Source organism: Nycticebus coucang, chromosome 19 (genome assembly GCF_027406575.1).
Source record: "Nycticebus coucang isolate mNycCou1 chromosome 19, mNycCou1.pri, whole genome shotgun sequence".
Taxonomy (NCBI): Eukaryota; Metazoa; Chordata; class Mammalia; order Primates; family Lorisidae; genus Nycticebus; species Nycticebus coucang.
In genome coordinates, this window is record NC_069798.1 from 43,782,020 (window position 1) to 43,806,016 (window position 23,997).

Consider the following 23,997-nt stretch of genomic DNA (forward strand, 5'->3'; position numbering starts at 1 on the left):
CATCAGCGGTTCTCAACCTGTGGGACGCCACTCCTTTTTAACAATGAAAATGCACTGAGGCATTAGGAAGGTTGAGAATGACTGCCTTACATCTACATTGGCCAATTTTTTGTAGTGTCATTAACTTGTTCCTCTATCCTATAAATGGAAGTTAGCTCTATGCACTTAGATTTAATTTCAGCTATCATAATCAATGCTGTGTGTTCATATCACACATTACAAGGCCCATAATGTTTTACTGTCCAATTTAGCAAAGCTAAGATTGATTAGTTGTTGACATACAACATGACTCTGTATATTATAAACCTCCCATTATATTTTATTTCAATATTTTCACTCATTGATGATCATTGCTCGAATCCATTATTTTATTAGGACTGTTCTCTAGTTCTATTCCACCTACAGTTGTTATTCACTGTAATTCTTTCTCATAAATTCTTCTCATCAATTTGGCTATATGTTTATCCTAAAATATAGTTCATTTAAGCAAAGTCAGGTTAAATGCAAGACTCTCATTTTAATTGTAAAATTTTCAGAATAAGAAACCAATGCCCTATTTCCAATGATATCTAAGTAAGGTTTGGGGAAAGGAGGTGGAGATCATATCATTAGAAACGAATCATTTGTTTTGTTTGTTTTAAATATATTCAACAAGTTGCGATCATTTATAATAAATTTTTCTACTGCTCTTTTTGGTAATAAAAACCTTAGCAATGGGAACTCCCTCAAATTTGATCTTTTGAGTATGAATCTAGTAGTCTGACATTTTTCTTGTTTTCTAGTGCACCAAATTATTACAAGCTCATTGTACGTATTTCTTATTCCTAGATTTAAACAGCTATTACTCTAAAAAACCCTGCCTGCTGCTGCTTAGTGAAGCATGCAGAAATCACAACTTGGGTATTAGGTGCACTCAGTGCTTCACAGCTTTTTCAGCAGGCAGAACTAGGATTGAACCTTGAATGACACCAATTTAAACTGTGAAAGTTACTTCTATATGAATTTTTCTCAACCAAAGACAGATTGAAGACAGCCCTATAAAGAGGGCTGCCTTTTCTTATATGCAGGTTTCACTGGCATGATTATAGTACCTGAGTATGTGAAGATTTTGGACTAAGTGAGGATCCTGCAGCCAAGAAACAACTCTGTGGTCTTTGAAGGCGAAATAAAAAAAAAAGGTAATGTGACTTCATGGATTCATTTCTTAATTCCAGGGGTTTTACTTTACATCTGTATTGGTTTCCTGAGGCTGCTGTAACAAGTTACCACAAACTTGATGACTTAGAAACGGAAACCTACTCTCTCTCAGTTCTGGGGTCAGAAGTCCAAGACAGAGTACTGACATAGCCTACCCCTCACCTCCTTGCCTCTTCCAGCTTCTGGTGGCTGCCCAGCATTCCTTGGCTTCCCTTAACTTGTGGCTGCATCACTCACTCTAATCTCTGCATCCATTTTCACCTTCTCTTTTCTGTCTCTTCTTTGTGTGTCCTTTGTAAAAACATCTATCACTGGATGTAGGACCCACCAAGATAATCCAGGACAATCTCATCTCAAGATCCTTAATCACATCATCAAAGACCCTTACTCCAAACAAATATACATGTTCTGAGAAATAGGACATGAATTTATCTTCAGGGAGAGAAGCAGCACCATTCATGCCACTATGAAGTACGATTTGTCCTCATTTCCTTTTCTCTAACACTAAAAATCTTGCTTTTATACAAATATAGTCATTTATGGCAAAATGTCCACAGTTGATCACCTCTCCCTACATTGACCACCTCTTTAAATTGACCTAATTTTCATAGACTGTACATGCACCACATGTACAGTAGGCTTCACTCTCGATACTGACCACTTTTGCATGTTGACCAGTTACAGTCCCTTGAAGGACTATAAAGGATCAATCTACTGTATATTCATTGGATATGCATCACTATGCTAAACTACAGGGGCTGGAAGAATTAAAAAAAAAAATTCCTTAGGCTGGTCAAAGACTAGTGAGGCCAAAAGTTCCAGACCGGCCTGGGCAAAATTGCTAGACCTCATCTATACAAAAAAAAAGGGAACCTAACTAGGTTTAGTGGCCTTTTGCCTGTAGTACCAGCTACTTGTGAGGCTGAAGTGGGAGGATCACTTGAACCCAGAAGTGAGAGGCTGCAGTGAGCTATGATCACATCACTACAGTCCAGCCTAGGCAGCAAAGCAAGACCCATCTCTTTAAAAAAACCTAAAAATTAAAACAAAAAGAAACAAAAAAAGGTGACATTTAGTGATATATTTTATTTAATCCAATACTACCATTCAACATGCAATCAATATAAAAAATATTAATGAGATTATGCGGTTTTTCATACTAAGCCTTCAAAATACGCTGAATATTTTTTACTTACATGACAACTCAACTCAGACTGACCTCATTTCAAGTACTCAATACTCACCCAAGGATAGTACCTACCATATTGAATGGTCTAGCTCTAACTATTCAAAATGCCTGCTTCATTCTCCCTATCCTGTATTAATTGGTATAAAACTTTCACAAATTCTTCTTACTCTATTTAATGACTACAGGATCTGTAGAGATGTACTATTTATTTGTGTTCTGTCTCTCCTGTTTGAGTAGTTGCCAAATGACTATTAATTACATTAAACTTTTTTAAAGAACCAACTCCTTTTTTAGCTTTGATTTGCTCTACTGTAGGATTAACTTCCTATTTACTAATTTCTGCTCTTGTCTTCGTTAGTTCCTTACTTCTACTATCTACATTTCATTTGCTAGTCTTTTTCTTCCTTCTTAACAAAGCTCTTTCTTTTCTAATACATAGATTTAAGGCCATGCATTTCATCCTAGCATTACATTACCATCATTCCAGTTCACAACAGTTCATCTTCATTTTCAACCACTTCAAAATATTTTCTAATTTCCATAATAATTTCTTCTTTAAGGCATAGATTATTTATAAGTATAATATTTAATTTACAGGCATTTGGATCTTTTAGTTATCCTTTATTAATTGTTATTTATAATAATACAAAGACTATATTCAGTTATTAATATTAAAATCCAATGAAATTTATTGCAGCTTTGTTTATGGCACAGCATATGGTAAATTCTGATACAACTTCCACATGCAAGAAAAAAGGTTAATTCTACCATTAATGGTTTCAATGTTCTATGTGTTAACAACCAGATCAGGTATGTTAACTGCAATGTACACATCCTCTATATACCTGTTTCTCTCAGGATTATGTATTCGTCCACTTTGTTCAAAATTTTTAAAAATTGTTTAACAGGCATTCACGCTGTATTATTTGATACAGATTTAGGATTGTGATAACTCTAGTGACTCAATCCCCTTCCATTATAAAGGAGATTCTCTTTTTCTAATGTTCATTGTATTAAAATTTACTTTGGCAGATTAATACAGCCATAACTTCTTTCTGTGGATTAGTGTTTTCCACCATTTTCTCTCAATCTTTGTGGGTATTTCTATTTAAGATATGTCTCTTTTAAGAAGCAAATAGTTACGGGATTGTTATTGTTATTTGTCCAGTCTGATAATTTTTGCCATTTACTTGGAATATATGGCCCATTTCCATTTAATACAATTACTAATTTTGTTGCCTGTTTTTCAATGCCTTTTGAATTTCTCATATTCTATTATTCAGTTTCTTTCTAGTCACTTGTTACATTAAGACATTCATTTAGTAGTTACCCTAGATAGTTCCTTATTCATCCTTTATTTATTAAGGCCTCACACATATACTACTTCCCCTATAATGCCAGAATCACACAACATTGCTAATTGGTAGTTTTGTTACAAACAAGACTACCTTTGGTTTGTTCTTGTTCCAAGGGACATGTGAAAGGCTACATCTTTATCTTCTAGGTCCCTAGATACTTAAGAATTGCTTTGTTTTTAAAAGATTTCTGGTTTAGCTCTTTAGCCTAAGCAGCTTTAGAATTTGGCAAAAGTCTAGAAGAGGAAGAAACTGGGTGTGTCATTGAACATCCTCAATATGTTATTCGCCACTTCCTCAAGGGCTTTCAACTCTCACCTATTGTTCTCAACGGCCCTTCCCCTAGAGAATCTTTATCTGACCACTATAGGACTAGAAGAAATTCTAATCTCTTCTTCGGAGGTTCTTGCTTAGCTCTTCCGCCCAGTTGAACTGTGGAATTTAGCAAATACATCTAGGAGGTTCTTTCCCTGTGTTTAAAGGCCTTTCACATTTCCACATTGCCACTCAGGCTCCAGCTCAAAGGCCTCCCTCTGTGTCCATGAAAACTATTCAGCTGCAGACCTCTCAGTCACTAAAGGTATTCCCCCAGATCCAGAGTTTTACTTCTTTTAATCATTTTTTATTTCCACACTTTTCTATCTCTAAATATATAAATTTTGTAAGTTATCTGGCTTTTTTAGTTGTTTCATAAAGTCTTATATTACAGGGAACTACTCCATCCTAGCCAAAAAAATCCTCATTCCAATTTAATGGTAAATTTTACCCAATTATAAATCTATGAGTTCAAATAATTTGATGTGGATGGCGTTAATTTCAAAATAAGAGACAAAATCACCTACCACTTTGAGGACAGAACTGGAGAGTTAAGATTTCAGAAAAATGGAAAAGATTTAGAAACCCAGCTCTGAGAAATACTTTACAAAAAAATCAACCAGGATGAAACATAAATTTTATAAGATATATTATCACAGACTATATATTAAAAAGTATTTCATAGGAGGAATGCCACTTTTAATTAGAATATAGAAAGTCACAATAGACAACTGCCTTCATCCTATCAAAATTAGCCAGATAAGCTACAAAATCATGGTTTTTCTGAACCATTAGAGAGCTGAGGATGCAAAGTAATTTAAGTAGAACTACATTTCACAAAGCGTTGGGCCTTCACAGAAGAGAGGCCCACATATGGTCTCTCCTAGCAGAGTGCTGGGTTAAGATAGAGTATACCTGTATTAGCATTCTACTGCTGCTATAAACAAATTTCACCAATTCAGTGCCTTATAACAATACAAATTTAGCAAAATCAGTTTCAATGGAGTAAAGTCAAGGTGTTGGCAGAGCTGGTTGCTTCTGGAAGGCCTGAGGGGAAGTTCCATTTCCTTAACTTTTTCAACTTTAAGTGGCTGCCTGTAGTCCTTGGCTTGTGCTCCCTTCCTCCATCTTCAGAGCACGTCATTCCAACCTCTGCTTCCGTATTCCTTCTCTTCTGTAGTCAAATCTCCCTCTACCCCCCTTCTAATAAGGGTACTTGCCATTATATTTAAGGCCCAACCAGATAATCTGGGATAATTTCCCCATCTCAAGATCCTTAATCACATCTGTAAAGTCCCTTTTGCCATATAAAATAGCATTCAAAGATTCAGAAGATCAGAAGCTAAATATCTTGGGGACCACTGTTCAGCCGACCACGTGAAACAACTATAACATCTATAGAACTGTCAAGTTTCTAAAAAAATTTATGTACCCTATTTCACTCCTACATATATTCAAGAAAAATAAAAACACATGTCCACATAAAGAGACCTGTACAAGAATGTTCATAGTAGCCATATCACTAGCTGTATTTATAATTTAACTGACAACGGCCAAAATATCGACCAACCCCCCCACCCCCAGCACTGTGGTATACAAGAGAATACTACTCAGAAACAAAAATGAGTTAGCTACTTATACACCTAGGGTTCTCAACTTTCCTAATGCCTCCTAATGCCATGACCCTTTAATACAGTTCCTCATGTTGTGGTGACCCCTAACCATAAAATTATTTTCGTTGCTACTTCATAACTGTAATTTTGCTACTGTTATGAATCATAATGTAAATATCTGATATGCAGGATGTATTTTCATTGTTACAAAGGGGTCATGTGCTCTAAAATATGGTGAATCTAAAAATCACGCTGGACAAAAAACAAAACAAACAAATTAAAAAAATATATAGAGAGAAAGAGACTGATAACATTATGACTTCATACAGCAAGCAAAACTAATCTAATGATAAAAGTCAAAATGACTGTCTCAGAGGCACTGGAGAAGAGAAATGGAAATGCTTGGACAGAGTGGTACAAAGTACTTTTCTGGGGTGATAAAATTGTTTCCTGAGAGGTCATGTGTGAGTACACAATTATCAAAGCTCACAGAACTGAACATTTGAAGTTTGTGCATTTCATCAGATATATATTACAATTCAAAAAAAATTTTTTTAAATTTCTGAACAAATACATAAAGGAATTCCTAAACAAAGTTAAATAGATTTCTGTACTTAAGAATGTCTCAAAATCTTCAATATGCCAGTGCACATTGACAATTTCAAAAGAGAGAAGGCTGCAATTGACCAAAGATGAAAGCCTAGGTGTCTACCCTCAATATGCAGATAGCTCTGCAAGGACATCTAGAGGGAGGATGAGATGGGGTACAGAGGAGGGAGGTAGTATTGTTTTGAGGAAAGTGAGAGCCCAAATGATATCCATTCACAAACTTATTTGAGGTACTGACAGTATTGTTGTTGCAACAGAGCTATACAGTTGACCCTTGAACAACAAAAGTATAAACTGTGTGGGTCCACTTATACGTGAATTTTTTTCAGTAAGTTTGCAGTAGAACCTCTTGTAAGTTGATCACCCAAGGGACTGCAACAAATTGGTCAACATACAGATGTGGTCAACATAAGGAACGAGGCCTACTGTACTAATATGTACACGTGGTGTATGTCTCGTCTATGAAAATTAGGTCAACTTGAAGAGATAGGCCAACTATGGGGGTGCTACTCTATTGGAAAAATTTTTGGAAATTTGCAACTATTTGAAAAAACTCGCAGATGAACTAAAGAGCAACGAAATATCAAAAATAATTAAAAAACAGGTATATCAGAAATGCATTATATTTAGATACTATTCTATCTTATTATTTACTACCACAAAATATATACACATCTATTATAAATAAAAATGTGAAAATTTATCAAAACTTATCACACTAACACAGACCAAACATGGTGCCATTTACAGTTAAGGGAAATGTAAACAATCCTAAAGATATGGCATTAAATTAACTGTAGTACATTCTATACCACTGCAATAATTTCATAACCACCTCCTGCTGTTACTGCAATGAGCTCAAGTGTTGTATCGGCTTAAAACACCAGGTGATGCTAATCAATTGCACGAGTAGTTCATCTCTCAAGCAAAATCACAGTAAAAAGTGATTTCTCATGGTTCTCCCATATTCTTCATCATATTTAGTGCAATATTATAAACCTTGAATAACACCTTGGAACCCATACAAAGTGCCACTGGTAATGCTGGAAGTGCTCCCAAGAAGCAGAAAAGTCATGACATTAGAATAAGAAGTTGAATTGTTTGATGTGGTCTGTAGAATGAGTGAGGTCTACAGCTGTGGTTGCTGGCCATTTCAAGATGAATAAATCCAACATAAGGACTAACTATAAAAAAAGAAATTTGGGGCATCACCTGTGGCTCAAAGGAGTAGGGCACTGGCCCCCATATCCTGGAGATAGTTGAGTTCAAACCTGGCCCCGGGCAACAAAAAAAAGAAAGAAAGAAATTTGTGAGCCAGTCACTGCAGGTACAAAAACTTTGCACTTTTTTACTAAACCTTTTTATCTAGCATTGAAAATGTAGCTTTTATGTGGGTGCAGGATTGCTGTAAAAAAGGGGCACGTAGAGACTCTTCAAGAAAAAGGAAGTTACAACTTAAAGTAAAAGAAAGATAAAGGATATAAAGCTAGAGAATTTAATGCCAGCAAAGGATGGTCTTATTTTAAAAAGAGGTTTGGCTTAAAAAATGCCAATGTAATGGAAGCAGCAGCTTCTGCCAATGAAGAGACAGGCAACAGTTAAGTTCCCAAATGCCATTAAGAAAACAATTGAGTGGCTCAGTACCAGTAGCTCAGTGGGTAGGGTGCCGGCCACATACACCAAGACAGGTGGGTTCAAATCTGGCCCAGGTTTGCTAAACAATGACAACAACAACAACAACAAAAAGCTGGGCGTTTTGGCAGGCACCTGTAGTCCCAGCTACTTGGGAGGCTAAGACAAGAGAATCGCTTGAATCCAAGAGTTTGAGGTTGCTGTGAGCTGTGACACCACAGCACTCTACCGAGGTGACATAGTGCAACACTGTCTCAAAAAAAAAAAAAAAAAGAAAGAAAGAAAATTATTGAGCAGAAAGGGTATCTGCCTAAACAGATTTTTAATGCAGATGAAAGTGTCCTGTTTGGGGGCAGGGAGGTGAGGGTTGGGATGCCACAAAGGACATTTATTATTAAGAAAGAGAAGTAAGCACCAGGATTTAAGGCAGAAAGGGATAAGCTAACTACTGTTTTATGCAAATGTAGTCTGGTTTATGATCAGGATTGCCCTGATAAAGCTGCTATCCTTTGTGCCTTGAAAAGAAAAGATAAATACCAGTCTTTTGGTTGTACAACAAGAAGGACTGGACAATAAGAACATTTTTCCTGGACTGGATCCATTGATGAGTTATCCCTGAAGTCCCTAAGGGCTGCCTTTTTAAGTTCTTTTGCTACAAGACAATATCCTTGGCCACTCAGAGCCCCATGAGTTCAACACCAAAGGTGCCAAAGTGGTATACTTGCCCCCATTCAGTCTCTAGATCAGTGGAGTCTTAAAGACCTTTAAGGCTCATTACACATGACACTCTATGGAAAGGATTGTCAAAGCTATGGAAGAGAACCAATAGAACATCATGAAAGTCTGGAATGATTACACCATTGAAGATGCCATCGTTGCTATCATGGAAAGCCATCAAGCTGAAACAATAAATTCCTGCTGGAAAAAACCGTGTTCTGATATTGAGCATGACTTCATAGGACTCACAACAGAGCCAATCAAGGAAATCATGAAAGATATTGTGGAAATGGCTCAAATAAGGTGAGGGGCTGTGTGAAGGGTTTCAAGACACAGATCTTAAAACTAAAACACCAAACCAAAAGAATGAAGAGAGGACAACTTGATGGAGGTAAGTGCTTCTGAATCAGTGCCAGACAGGGAGGAAGATGACACAGAAAAAGCAATGCCTTAAGACAAACTGACATTAGACAATCTGGTATAAGGGCTCCAATTATCCAAGACTGCTTTTGACTTCTTTTCAAATGATAGGAGGAGGATTGGTATGGTTTTAGAGAAATAAAAAAGCAGAAAGTTCAAGGAGAATTTACAATGTATTCCTGTAAAGTCACACAAGTGTGCCTGGTTCTCCTGCCTCCCCTTCTGCCTCCTTCACCTCTTCTAATCTGCTACCCCTGATACAGCAAAATCAACTCCTCCTCTTCTTCCTCCTCTCAGACTACTCACAGTGAAGACAAGAATGAAGACTTTTATGATGATCCACTTCCACATAATGAATAGGAAATACATTTTCTCTTCCTTACAATTTTCTTTATTGATTTTTTGAGACAATCTTGCTGTTGACCAGGGTAGAGTACAGTGGTGTCCTTGTAGATCACTGCAACCTCAAGCTCCTAGGCATAAGCAATCCTCCTGCCTCAGCCTACGAAGTAGCTAGGACTACACATGCACAACACCAGGCCCAGCTAATTTTTTTCTTTCTTTTTTTTATACAGAAGGGGTCTCACTATTGTTCTCAGACTGGTCTCAAATTCCTAGCCTCAAGTGATCCTTCCATTTTGGCCTCCCAAAGTGCTGGGGATTATAGGCACGAGCCACTGCACCCAGCCTTACTATTTTCTTTTTTGAAACACAGTTTCACTCTGTCACCCTAGTACAGTGCCACAGCATCATAGCTCACAGCAACCTAAAATTCTTGGGCTCAAGAGATCCTCTAGCCTCAGCCTACCAAGCAGCTGGAACTGCAGGTACCTGCCACAAATACCCAGCTATATTTTAGAGATGGGGGTCTCACTCTTGCTCAGGTTGGTCTTAAACTCCTGAGTTTATGCAATCCACCCACCTTGGCCTCCCAAAGTGCTAAGATAACAGGCTTGGGGCACCATGCATGGCCTTTGATTTTCTCAATAACATTTTTTTCTCTAGCTTATTTTATTGCAAGAATACAGTTTATAATATATGTACAATACAAAATACAGTGTTAACTGACTATGTTATTTATAAGACTTCTGGTCAACAGTGCTATTAGTAATTAAGTTTTGGGAGAGACAAGTTATATGCAGATCTTTCACTGTGCAGCTTCAACTGCCCATGTTGTTCAAGGGTCAACTGTACATTTACTAAAAAAGAAATGTTAAGCGTAACCTCAAAAAAAGATTCTGAATTCTCAAAAGACCCATTCTCAAAAATGGTCTTTAAAAAAACGTTCCTTAGGCTTCAACATAGTTTGCTAGGAAATAATGGTCACACTCTCCCAAAGAGGGAAAAATAATAAATGGTCCTCAAATTCAAGGCAGGAGACTGTCTCCAGGGTCTCTAGGAAGAAACAACATACTATGCTTAATTTCATAAATTTGGCAGCATAAACCCTTTTTTAGGGATACAAGAAATTCCATATAACAATGCTGCATTGGCGACAATGACAGTCCTGCTAACAAAATTGTGAAAAGAGGCTGGGCATGGTGATCCATACCTATAATCCCAGCACTTTGGAAGGCCAAGGTGAGGATCACTTGAGGCCAGGATTTAAAAGACCAGCCTGAGAAACACAGCAAGACTCTGTCTCTACCAAAAAAAGAAAATATTAACCAGGCATAGTGGCATGCACCCACAGTCCCAGCTATTCAGGAAGCTGAGGCAGGAGATCACTTGAGCCTAGAAGTCTGAGGCTATAGTGAGTTATGATCAAATCACTGCACTGTATCTAGCCTGGGTGACAGATCAAGGCCCTGCCTCTAAAAGAAAAAAAATTGAAAGGAGCCAATAAATAGGATTAGGTGACCTTCGTTAACAATCGAATACGAATGGCAGGAAAGTGAGGTTTGCACAAAGTTAGGGAATTTTCTAAGGGAAGTAAAGGCACAACCATGAGAACCTGACAGTAGCCCTGTCTATAGTGGTATACCTTATAATACACATGAATAAGCACTACAGTCTATTAAGCTACAACTTAATAAAATAAAGCAAACACAAAATTCCATCAAACACATGTAATGATACAGTACCCAGAAATTTGGGACTACCAGGCAGGAAAAGGTATACTTGACTACCCCTTGGCCCCTGCTGAATTCCTACACTGAGCCACAAAGTATACCTACGGAAGCCAACTATATAAACCTTAATAGCATATGACACAGTCCTATCCTAACATAGAGAATGTGATTAATTCAAACTCTGGAAGAGAAAGATGTTACAAAAGTGACACCACAGCAGAAGTCTGAAGAGGTAGTATACTAGGGAGAAAGCTCAGCATATTTCCTAAAAACAGAAAACATTCTAGGAATGACAAAAAAAATCTAGGTTATTGTTAGAATATGGAGTACCAGCAGGGGTAAGAGATAAGGGGAGAATAAGGCCAGCCCAGAAAAAAAAGCTGAAGACAGAAATTAGTGCTAATGATAGGAAATTAACTCAGTCATTGCATAAACAATTCACACAACCTACTGACCAACTAGATGTGTATAGTTTAGGGAAAAGGAGGACTCAAAGATAACTGACATGACTATCTAATGCAACTGAGCAGCATGTAATACTACATTAATCACTACTTGGAACAAAGAGAAGCAAACTTAAAGGCTAAGGCTATAGGTCAGTTTTATACATGCCTTTACACAAGTAAATCTTTAAGGGCTAGGAGACAACATAAAATGTAGTAGACTGAGGAGAAAAGGTACTCAGTGCACAAATAAGAGTGTGCCCAAGCTAGGTAGCACAACTGTAGTCCTGAAAAAAATAGAGCAGCCAATCCCTAGGTTTGGTTTCCAAGGACTGTTCAAGCCTATTTCAGTTCCATACCAACTTCATCCTTAGCACAAATCCTCTTTCTAAGTTACCATAAGTGATCCCTGTTGCTTGCGAAAAACTAACAGAAAAGGCAAAATATAAAAACAATCTACCTAGGGCGGCGCCTGTGGCTTAGTCAGTAAGGCGCCGGCCCCATATGCCGAGGGTGGCAGGTTCAGACCCGGCCCCGGCCAAACTGCAACCAAAAAATAGCCGGACGTTGTGGCGGGCGCCTGTAGTCCCAGCTACTTGGGAGGCTGAGGCAAGAGAATCGCTTAAGCCCAGGAGTTGGAGGTTGCTGTGAGCTGTGTGAGGCCATGGCACTCTACCGAGGGCCATAAAGTGAGACTCTGTCTCTACAAAAAAACAATCTACCTAGAGTATCTACATCTTTGGCTCAGTTATTCTATTCATAAGAATTTAGCCTAAGAAAATGAACAAAAATTAAATTTCTGTATCATCATCAAGAATGAAAGGGATTCCCACTATTAGAAAGAACCTAAGTAAACAGTTGTGTTACACTTTTGTTAGGAAACATATTTCCTATGACTCGAGCTATACTCTTGGGGATCTAAAGTTTTCTATAAAACCTTTTCAATTTTTTTTCTTCATGGAAATGAAAATACCATGTTTCAGCCTATTCTAGGCCATCCAATGATCACATGACCTGGAACTACCACACGATTTCACTGTCTGGTATCTGATAGCAGCAGTTATAACCACTTTAGAATTAGGTGAACACTTACAGTTACCAGCCTTAACTTTTCATGTCTTAGTAACTATGGTTGGCTGACATCTAGCTAATTATCTCTCTGGAGGATTTTCAAATTATAGTAATAAAATAATATTTGTTGGTAATGATGGTAATATATTTCAACAAGGTGAGCATTTATTTTAAATAACTAATGAATTCTATTTAGCCAATATTTTAAAAATGTAAATAGATCAAATGTAGGTTAACAAGGAATAGCAGTATGTTCGTAAATAAAAACAAATGGAAGAAAATAAGAAAACTAGATTTATGATCAAGTTGTTATCAAAATGTGAATGAGTCATTTATAAAACACAGATTTTTCTTCATAGTGTGGCAGCAAGCTCTCTACTGGAGAAATTTTTTCAACATCTTCAAGAGTTGAAATATAAGTTCAGATGCCAAGTCTGTTTCTAATTCCAGCAATAAGTGATACTTATATAATATAGATTTCAAAAGAACAGGAAGATTTAGCTGAATAAAAAAGTTTAACAAATGACACCTCAGTAAAATTGGGATTCTAAAATTACTCACTGGAAAGTTTCAATTAGGTTAAGAGATCTAATCATCCTGAACTTGTAGTAAATAAAGCCCATTAAGTTATAACTCTGCAATAGTTTGACAAATAGCATTCTCTGCATGTTTTCTTAAACTACAGTTTATATTCTTTGCAGTCTTCAACTACGCTGTACTTGTCTTACTGTTTTTATTCTGATATAAACCCCATCACTGAATATCACAAAAAAAAAATTTCCAAATCCTTAGACTGATTTTTCCTTTTCTTATGTTGTCTTTCAGAACGTACAAATTTATATTTTAATCTAAAATCTTTAATGACATGACTCTGCTTCTTTTCAAAGAAATCCCATTCTGTCCCAAATATAGTAGGAAACATTTATTGAGGGCTTAACAGTCTAAAAGTCCAGTAAGCATGAATTCATGGAATGTGCTCATTAGAAGTACTATAATAAGTACTGTTATTTACAAATGAGGAATGAGGCACAAAGTACCCTGATGTGTGGAGAATCCCCTCTAAATATAAAAGCTTTACTTTTCTTTCCATACTTAGGTTAACAACACATCAGATATTTGTTTTTAAGAGGTAAGACAGTGACCTCCTCATCTCCCATAAGAATAGCCTCTTGTATCAGCACAACTTATTAAAGCTTACCTTTCAGTAACTCACAATGCCACTCCTGTCACATGATAAATCCCTATTACATAAAGGCCTAATTATGGGCTTTCTATGAACAACCTATTTGTTCACACTTAGTATCACAGAATTTTAACTAAAATTAATTTTCTAATTAGTCTTGATATTTATACTAAGATGAGTCCACTCTCTTTACTATTCAAATTTGTGTTACTGTTATTTTGTTTAACATGTCAAGTTCTACAAAAACACTACAGGATTTTGATTGGAAGTGTCATGAATTTATATTTATTTGTGGAGAACATATTTATAATATTAAGTGTTCCTATTATGAAAATGAAGATGTTTCCATTTATTTTGGCCTCAATAGCCATTAGTAAGTTGTATAACTTTCTTCATAAAGGTTATCACATCTTCTTAAATGTATTTATTTCTCCAGGAATAGGTATTTTATTTTTAATTGATATTTATTTGAAAAATTAAATATTTCCCCCAAAATTAAAGTTTTCAATCATACAAATAAAAAAAGGATATGACAATGAAAAACCTTGTACTTTCCATTGAGCTATCAAGTCAGCAGTTTGCAGTATTTGATCATATATAAGCAATAAGACAATACTACAGCTAAAGTCCCCTATGTCTGCGGTCCTCATATCTTGAACTGTAAACTAAACGCACAGCAGGTCTGTGGCCTATTAGGAACCTGGCCACCACACAGCATCACCACCAAGCTCTGCCCCCTGTCCCATACACCTCAGTCCATGGAAAAACTTTCTTCCATGAAACCTTCATTTCCCTTCACAGCAATTATTTTTGTATTCTGGATACTTAATCTTTTGTCATTTACACATTCTGGATATAATTTTACTCAGCAAATAACTTTTGAAAGCTTTTTTTATACTTCAATATTTTAATATGCTCACTTACTTTAAATCCCACAATGTATACATTTACATCTTCTTAAACGTCCTTTCACAAGCTGTGATCTTCTAGAAGTCATAAAATCTAATGCTTTGCTTTTCACCTTAAGGTATCTAATCTCCTTGGAATTTATTTCTGATGATATGAGGTATCTTTCTCTATCCAACAGAGATAATCAGACATGCTACTGACTTTTTCCATATCAATTTATAATGCTACTTATGTTTCTGGGCTTTTATTTTTTCTTCCAATATTCTGTATCTGAGGTAAAAACCATCATATCTGTGAATTCCTATTTACCTGCTGGGACTTTAACTGGAAGAAAACTGACATCTTTATGATAATGTCTTCCAATCATAAACACAAACATCTTTCATTTTGATTTTAATATGTGTTTTAAAACATTCTCCATTAAGGTCTCACACATTTTTGTTGTATTCTTCCCTAGATATTTTGTAGTTTTTATTACCATTTTAAATGGGGGTTCTTTTAAATTTTCTTTGTTGCTAGTCCACACAAATGCATTGGTTTTCACATATTGATTTTTTAAAAATCAATTTTATTGAGGCAAAACTTAATGCAATAAAATATACAAAAGGTTAAGCAGAGAGTTTGATGAATTCTGACAAATGTTTACATCGATGTAACTACCATTCCAATCAAGACAGACCATTTTTCTTGTGTCCCTTTTCAGTCAATAGGCCCTCCCCATCCTGGGGAGATCTGATCTGATTTCTATCACCATTTTAGAAATTCATATAAATGAAATTATACCATAGTACTCTTCTGTGTTTTAACTAAATACTTCAGTAAGTTCTCATATTTCTAGTTTTCTAAGTATTTTTCTCATGAACAAATACTAAATTTTATTATTTGCTTTTCCCCTGTTATCTACAAAATTATCATATGGCTTTTCTCCTTTCATGTGCAAATGTGATGAATTTCATTTATAGATTTTCTAATATTTAATCATTACATTCCTGAGACAAACAATTAGTCATGGTATTTTGTTTTAAGTAAATGTTAACATTTTACAACATACAATTTTTATTGCCAAGTTCAACATCCCCTTCTCATACTATCCAATTGGGGCATTAAAGTTATACAGCAGCCTTGCAAAAGGATTTATTTTCTGTAACATTTTGTATTAAGATTGAAATTGTTGATTATTCATATCTATGGTTGTACTTGCCTGGGCTTTTGACTTACAGCTTGGTATAGGCAGATTTCTAAGAATGAATTTAAATTTTTAAATCATGATCTAGTCAAGTTTCTAATTCTTATTAAGCCAATTTTGGCAATTTATTTTGCTAGAAATTCACTTTACTTGTTTCAAAACGTAAAGACATAAAGCTCCTCACAGTATTTTTAAAATCTCAATTCATCTACAGTTACACACCCTCTTTTCATTTCTAATACATTCTTTTTCTCCTCTACCAATCTTGGCAAACAGTCTTTTCAACTTAGCACCTTTGGTTTAGTTAACTGTAAGTGTTTTTAAAATTAACATCTGCTATTAACTTTATTATTTCCTAACTTTTTGTAACCTATTACATTCAAACTCATTATATTACATAGATAGCTCATTCATTTTTAATTTATGTAGCTAGCTCATAAATTTTCATCAATTTTTTATTATTTTACTAATAAACATTTAAGGTTCTAAACTTCCCATAAAGGCAAATGCCCTTCAGTTGTATCCCATGCGTTTGATTATTCTGTTTAAATGTTTTTTAGTATACAACTACAGACTTGGGGATTTGGTGCTATCTTCCTATCACGTCACTAACTTAACTGCACTGGGGTCCAAGGATGTTATTTGTATGGTATAAATTCTTTGGAATTTGTTAACACTTGCTTTTAAGTCTAACATATAACCAGTTTTTGTAAAATTCCATGGGTACGTAAAAAGAACACATCTTTTCTAATTGTTAGGTGCTTGTTTCTCTTCCAATCCTTTATAACCTTGTAATTTTTTTAATCTACCTTTTCATAAATTACTGAGATATGCTAAAATTTCCTACTATAATTATCATTTGATTTATCCCTATAATTCTGTTAATTTTACCTTATATATTACACCTAGTGTATTTTTCCATTCCTTTAACTTTTAAACTATGCCACCACACTTTAGTTGTATTTTTTTAATTTTTATTCTCCTTTAATCAGAAATTGTAACCTGAAATTATGTGTTGGATTTATATGGAGATATCTAAGCTAATTTTTGCCACCTTATTTTGTGTTTTCTAGTTCCTATGCATTTTCTTTGCTGCTTCTTTCTCTGCCTTATATTGGGATTAAATTTTTTTTCATTTCCAATCTTCATCTCCACTGACTTGGAACTATATATTCTACTTTAATTCTTCTGGAGGGTAACATAAACTTTTTTAATGGAAAAACTTAACTCATCAGTGGATTGCAGGTTAAGACAGTAGCCTATTAAAAACTATAATAAAGCAATTGAAGAATAGAATCTAATGATGATAATAAGGAGAAGAGCTAAGAAGAAAACAGAAGCAGAATTTTAATAGCTGGCAAATGGATGAGCAATAACTGAACAGGTCAGAGACTACTAATTCTAGATCAGCTATAAAGCAAACTGAAAAACACCCTAATTTATACAGAATCTTCAAAAGGTTAAGGAACCAACAGCACCCTTCACACCAGCACCAGTCATATCAGGAAGGAGGAGATAAAATAGGTAGGAATGGGTGGGAGCTGTTAGAAAAGGAATTATGCAGATTCTTAAATCCATACCTCCCAGTCTGTGTGCAACTGCCCCTCTGCCTCAATGTTTATTCTCTGCAGAGGGTAAAGCAATATCCCTGGCTAGGTATCATTGAGAAGGAGAACAGAGGGAGTAAGGGAACATGAGCACACTGTATGCTCAATGTAGACACCACCCCCTCCAAAACCCTTCTTGCATTGGGTTCCAGCTCCCAAACACTAGTAAACGTCTTCATGGTTAGATCAAAGGACTCTTCTCTAGGGTACTTGACCAATGCAGAAGGAAAAGCATACCAATATTAATACCAACAGTTTACCGATAAACAGCCCGTTCAAATCTCTGGACAGTGAAACAGAACCAAGACAAGCTTTATCCACATGTTCAGTTTCTGATCTGTTTCTTAGATCCCTACTTCTTAATCAAGGATTACTTTGATTATCTGTGGAAGAATGGCAAGCAGAAAGAGAAAAATGAAGCTTAAAGAAAATTGAGACTATATAGAAAAAGAAAACACATTAAAAATCATCCAGATAGTCAGAGATTAGGAATGCTGAAACAAGAGCAGCATTCACTCATAGAAAGCATTCAGAGAGTAAGATAGCTCTGGATAGCTTGACAGTTCATGACAGCAGAAACAGGAAAAAAGGAAAAAACAAAACAAAACCAAAACCATACACCTAACAGAAGCACTGGTAGAGAAAACAGAGGAAATCTTCCAGAAAGCAGAAAATAAAGATGGAAAATAGTACAGAAAAATGAAAAAGAAAACTGAAGGACCAGCTCTGGAGGTCCAAATAGGAGTTCTGAAAAGACATTGAAGATAATGGAGCAGAGGGTCAAAAAAGAAAGACAGGAGTTTCCAAATGGAAAGGACCCACTAAGACCCTAATTCAATAGATGGTAAAACAGCTATACAAGGCCTATGGCAGTGAAACTTCAGAATGCCAAGGACAAATAAAGAGACTAAAGTTTCCAGGGAGAAAAAAATAGGTTATATAGAAAAGAACAAAAAAGAATCAGAATGTCTTTGGTTCTGTCAACAGGAACGCAGTAAGTAAAGAGAGCAACACCTTGATAATTCGGTGGAGGAGGGATCACTTCCAACTGGTCTTACCCAATAGTATTGGGTAGAATAGTAAATTCTACCTTAATAGTAAGGTAGAATAAAGACATTTTCAGACATGTAACATCTCCAAACATTCACACACACACACACACACACCACTAAAACTCTCTAACACTCTCAAAGAAGGTCCTGAAGGAAATATTTCATCAAAAAGAGAGTAGTAAAAAAGAACAGGAGATCTAACAAAGGGGAAAAATGAAGGAAATCCATAATATGACAGTAAAAGGGTACTTTCACCCAGGATGACTGCATGTACCAGATGTAGAGGCAACCACTACAAACCAGAGCAGGTTCAAAACTGTGGAGCCACGAATAATACCAAACTTCTCTCCAAAGTGAACATGGTAAAGTCAATGGAAGCATCACTTTCACTGATAACACCCACAATGATAAGGATAAATGGATGAGAGTGAATGATTAGGCCAAAAAGAACAGCCTGCTAACGCTGTTCAATAAACATTTTAGCAAGAAATTTATGATTCCATAGATTACAATGGAAAAAAAATTATTTTTTGCCTCAGTACAAGAATTCACATATATTCATACATGTTTATATATACATTTCTTTAGACCTGTGCTGTCCAACAGATATAGGATGTAAATTATATATTAATGGTAAATTTTCTATTAGCCACATTAAAAAAGTAAAAATAGGTATGCCTTAGTCAGTTTGGACTGCTATAACAAAGTACCAGATTGGATGGCTTAAAAACAATAGAAATCTATTTCTCATAGTAAGTCCGAAATCAGGGCAAAAGCACTAGTAGGTTCTCGTGAGGGCCCTCTTCTGGGTTGCAGAGTGCCACCTTTTGTGGTATTCTCTCTTGGAGGAGATATTAAAAGTTTCAGGGTCTCTTTTATAAAGGCACTAATCCTACTCATGAGGGCTCCACTCATGACCAAACTATTCCCCAAAGATCCCAACTCCTAATTAATACCATTATATTGAGAATTATAAGATCAACTTGATAACTTTAATAACAACTTTATTAATTTAAACCAATATATCTAACATAGTATCACCTCAATATGCAATCAGTATTAACTATTGTGGTATTTTTTCAACTGCTCAATAGTCACATGTGGCTAGTGGCTATCATACTGAAGAGAGTAGCTCTTATCATTTGATTTTGATACACAAGGATAAAAAAGAAGCTAGTAACAGCAGATTACATTTCGGGAAAGTGGAACTCAGCAGCAGGAGACAAGAAATGTGAGACTTATTTTTTTCATATTTACTATTTTGTTCCTTTTCACTTTTATACCATGTACATGTATAACTTACTAAAAAAAGAATAAAATACATTCTCTGAAATAAAGTACAAACATTGATAATCTTTGACCGATACCTAGAAACCTTTCTTATAGACGTAACTACACAAATGCAAAATGATGCATAAACAATGTTATTTGTTGCAGCGTGGTTTTTACTACATGATATCGTAAGACTGGAAATAACCTAAACGTACATCAATGGAGGACTGATAAAACACAGGGTGGCCATAAAGTTCGTGTGCGATGTAAAATAGTCAACTATTTTAATAAACTTTACAGATACCTTGTATATTACAGACCCATACAAAAGATTATGCAAATCAAAGGAAAAAGAAGAACTCATATAGTAACATGAATAATTTACAAGATGTACTATTAAGTGAAAGACATGACCATTGGTACTAATCTATGCAGAACATTGCTCATAGATGAATAAAATCTCTGAAGCAATACATAAAAACCTTTGGGAAGGCAAATGGATAGCAAGGTACAAGCTGGCAAAGATACTTTTCACAGTAAATCCTTTGCTTTTCAAGTTACAATAATGTATTACCTAAAAAAATTCACTATTTCATGTCTAACTATAGATTTGTTTTTATTTACCCTTCTTTACCTTGTGGTGCTATTTAAGTTCATCTAAAGACTAGTGTTTTTCCATAGAAAAGTTTGAGGCATCTTTCTTCCAGATGTTTCAATGTTATCAGAACAGTTTTGTGTGTGTGTGTGTGTGTTTTATTTGTTTGGCTGGGTTTTTTTTTTTTTTTTTAGGCATACCGTTCACAGAGTTCTGCCTCCTTTTTTCAAATGGCATTATAACCTCAACAACCCTACCTACTAGATCCTATCTCTGGTAAACTCCCCAAGAACAGCTTTTCCTTAAAACTGATGTTTCTAAGTCTAGTACCTGTGTACTTTTTTCCTCTCCCTTAAAATCAACTATATACACAAAAGAAAACTTGCCCTACATATTATGCTACATTCCCATTTTTTGCAGTAGAAAAAATGGGCCTAATCTGTTGTCTTGTTCTAGCATATCTGTGTCATTTTAAGAAATTTTGATGGAGAATATAGATAATAATGGCAAACACTGGAAATAGTATGATCATTGAAAAGACTACTAAGGTTGGCTATCCACCTGGAAGGGCAGTGGGAAGGAAATATGAAAAAGAGTGGTAAAAAACACTTTACAAAGTCCAGAACAGAGAAATTGATTAAATACAGAAAGCAAACATAACGTGCACTTTTAAAAGGCACAGAAGGAAAAGAAATTTCAAGTATCTTCAAACTGCAGAGAAATACAAAATATTCCCTTCTACAAATTTTTATTTCAAAGAAAAAAACCAAAGTTTGACTATTTCAACATAGAATACTTTAAATATAATATTACTTCACACAGAATATTTAAGGAACCATTGGAAACAGTATAAAATCACTGTACACTCAGTATCCCAGTATCAATGGTTTCAATCTTAGATTGAAAATATTTGAAAAACTGCAGCTATATTGAGCATGCAGACTTTTTTCTTGCTATTATCCCTTAACACAGGATAGCAACTATTTGCTTAACATATACATTGTATTAAGTAATCTAGAGAGAATTAAAAGAATCCAGAAGAATGTACATAGATTATATGTGAATTTTATATAAAGAACTTGAGCATTGTCAGATTTTGGATCCTCAGAAGGCCCTAGAACCAACCCCAACAGACACCAAGGAACAACTGACTATATCAGATTTTTGGTAATCTATATTCAAATATATCACACAATACAGAAAAAAGCAGCAGCATCAATGACTTGGAATTTTACAAATGTTTTAGTCACAAATCATCAGTAACCAGACAACAGAAAGCATTAAAGACACTTAAAAACAATTTAAAAATAAACAGATTTCTCAATTCTCACTGTAACTATGTTCTTTCCAAAGTGTAAGCTAGTAAGAAAAGACACTGCCAAATGGAAACCTAACTTGGCCCCATGAAGAACAATGAGTAACATGCCTTTTTAAAACAAAAGCAAACAAAAAACATTCATGTGCTCAATTTTATGTACTGTCAAACCTAATGGAAGAGTTTGAATTTGACCCTTGAAGCAAGTTATTAGCTCAGTAAAAGTCCACCATTACCAAGGAACTGCTGTGTTAAGAAACTTTTTTACCTAAAAGTTACATTCTTTTCACCTTTAATGAGCTGCATGGAATCCATTATCTCTAAATTCAGCATGTAAATACACAACTCACATACTGGTTTATTACCCCCAGGTTATTAAAAAGCACCTATCAGGAGACTACACAGGCCTAGACTCAATTCAGCACAAACATTAAGTAGTTCAAGTACTTCAAAATACCAGAGTCTATCTTGACCCTCTGCTGAAGCAGCAACCAACACCCACTAACACTCACATCAAATCATGTGGGCAGGGCCCCACGTCTATAAAATTTTAATTAAAGAAAAGTTAGAGTAGAAACTCTATTGGACAATAGAACTTTCTACAATGATCAATGTCCTTTATCTGTTTTGTCCAACATGGTTGCTACCAGATACACAGGGCTACTTAAACTTAGAACTAAATTAAATAAAATTTAACATCAGTTCCTCAGTCATAGTACTCACATTTCAAGTGCTAAACAGGTACACATGGTTGTCAGCTATCTGTTAGACAGGTCCACAGCAAAGATTTCTCTAAGACCTGTTGTTCTATACTGGTGTGTCAAAGGCTTCCTGGGAATAAGTACTAGGGGAAAACTTATCAGACTGGGCTTAGACAACTGCCCATTCTCCTGAAGAGTGTTACTCCTTTTATCTGTCTTACATTTGGAGACTAATATTTCTCTTAAGGCTTTCTAGTCGCTGTTGTAGGTACAAATGAGTGCACTTTTATTAGAGTCTCAAAACTACTGGTTCACAGCAGAAACACCCAAAGTCTTAAGCCAAAACTCGATCCTCCTGATACTTCAAATGTTTTAAGAAGAAAAGCTTAATTGAGTATCTAACATGAACTACAACCTAACTATCTATGAAATATTAAAAAAGCTGATCTAAACATAGAAAATTTGTTCTCTGGCACAGATAAAGCATCTCTGGTCAAAAAAAAATCTTCAATAATTCATTCAAGTCAAGGGATAAAGCTCATGGGCCCAGCTTCCATTGCATCGTTTATAAGGATTCTGCAAATCAGATTTAGCAATCCACATTTTGAAACGAAAGATGTGATTAAGAAAACACTTTTTTAATATTCACAAGACCTTAACCATTATTTCTTTATAGCAGCGGTTCGTTGTAACAATGACAATACACTGCAGCATTAGGAAGGTTGAGAATCACTGCTTTATAGAATTTTTGGAAGCAGTAGAAGCAGCGTATGAACATGCAGTTTACTTTTTAAAACAGGCAAATTACTAAATCACAGATTTACTATGCTACTTCTTTAGATCAAGAGTTTTTTTTTGACTTAAGACTCAGAGGCTAAGAACAGTCTGCCAGTTGTTCACCCAACATTATTTTTCCTTACTAGCTGATTAAGTTTCTAACTACACATTTTTAAATGAGAAAAGGGCTGGATTACTTTTGTACTGCCACTATAAAAAAAAAAAATCCCATTTTTTTGGAAGCCAAAAAATTGGTTACATATTACAAGGTCATCAGTAATTATTTGATGAAGTAGATGGTTCAGAACAACAGTCCCCAACCTTTTTGGCAGCAGGTACTGACTGGTTTCTTGGAAACTAATTTTTCCACAGACCAGGGGTAGAGGGCAATGGTTTCGGGATGATTCAAGCACATTATATTTATTATGCACTGTTTCTATTATTATTATACTGTAATATATACGAAATAATTATACAATTCACCATAATGCACAATCACTGGGAGCCCTGAGCTTGTTTTCCTGCAACTAGACGGTCCTAGCACTAGTATCACTGCCTCAAGTTCCATCTCAGACCGGGCTTTAAATTATCCTAAGAAGACACAACCTAGAGCCCTCACACACAGTTTACAGTAGGGTTGAGGCTCCTACGAGAATCTAATGCCACCACTGATGTGACAGAAGGTGGAGGTCAGGTGGTGATGCAAGCAATGTGGAGAACAGCTGCAAATACAGATGAAGCTTCACAGGCCGTTCTTCTCCTCTGTA

At 35.5% G+C, this 23,997-nt stretch overlaps 1 protein-coding gene across 6 annotated transcripts in view; it reads right to left on the reverse strand.

Annotated features, from left to right (window-relative positions):
- Positions 1-23,997, reverse strand: part of SMAD2 (SMAD family member 2) — a 92,818-nt gene that overhangs the window by 63,584 nt on the left and 5,237 nt on the right. The gene's annotated exons all lie outside the window — the stretch shown is intronic.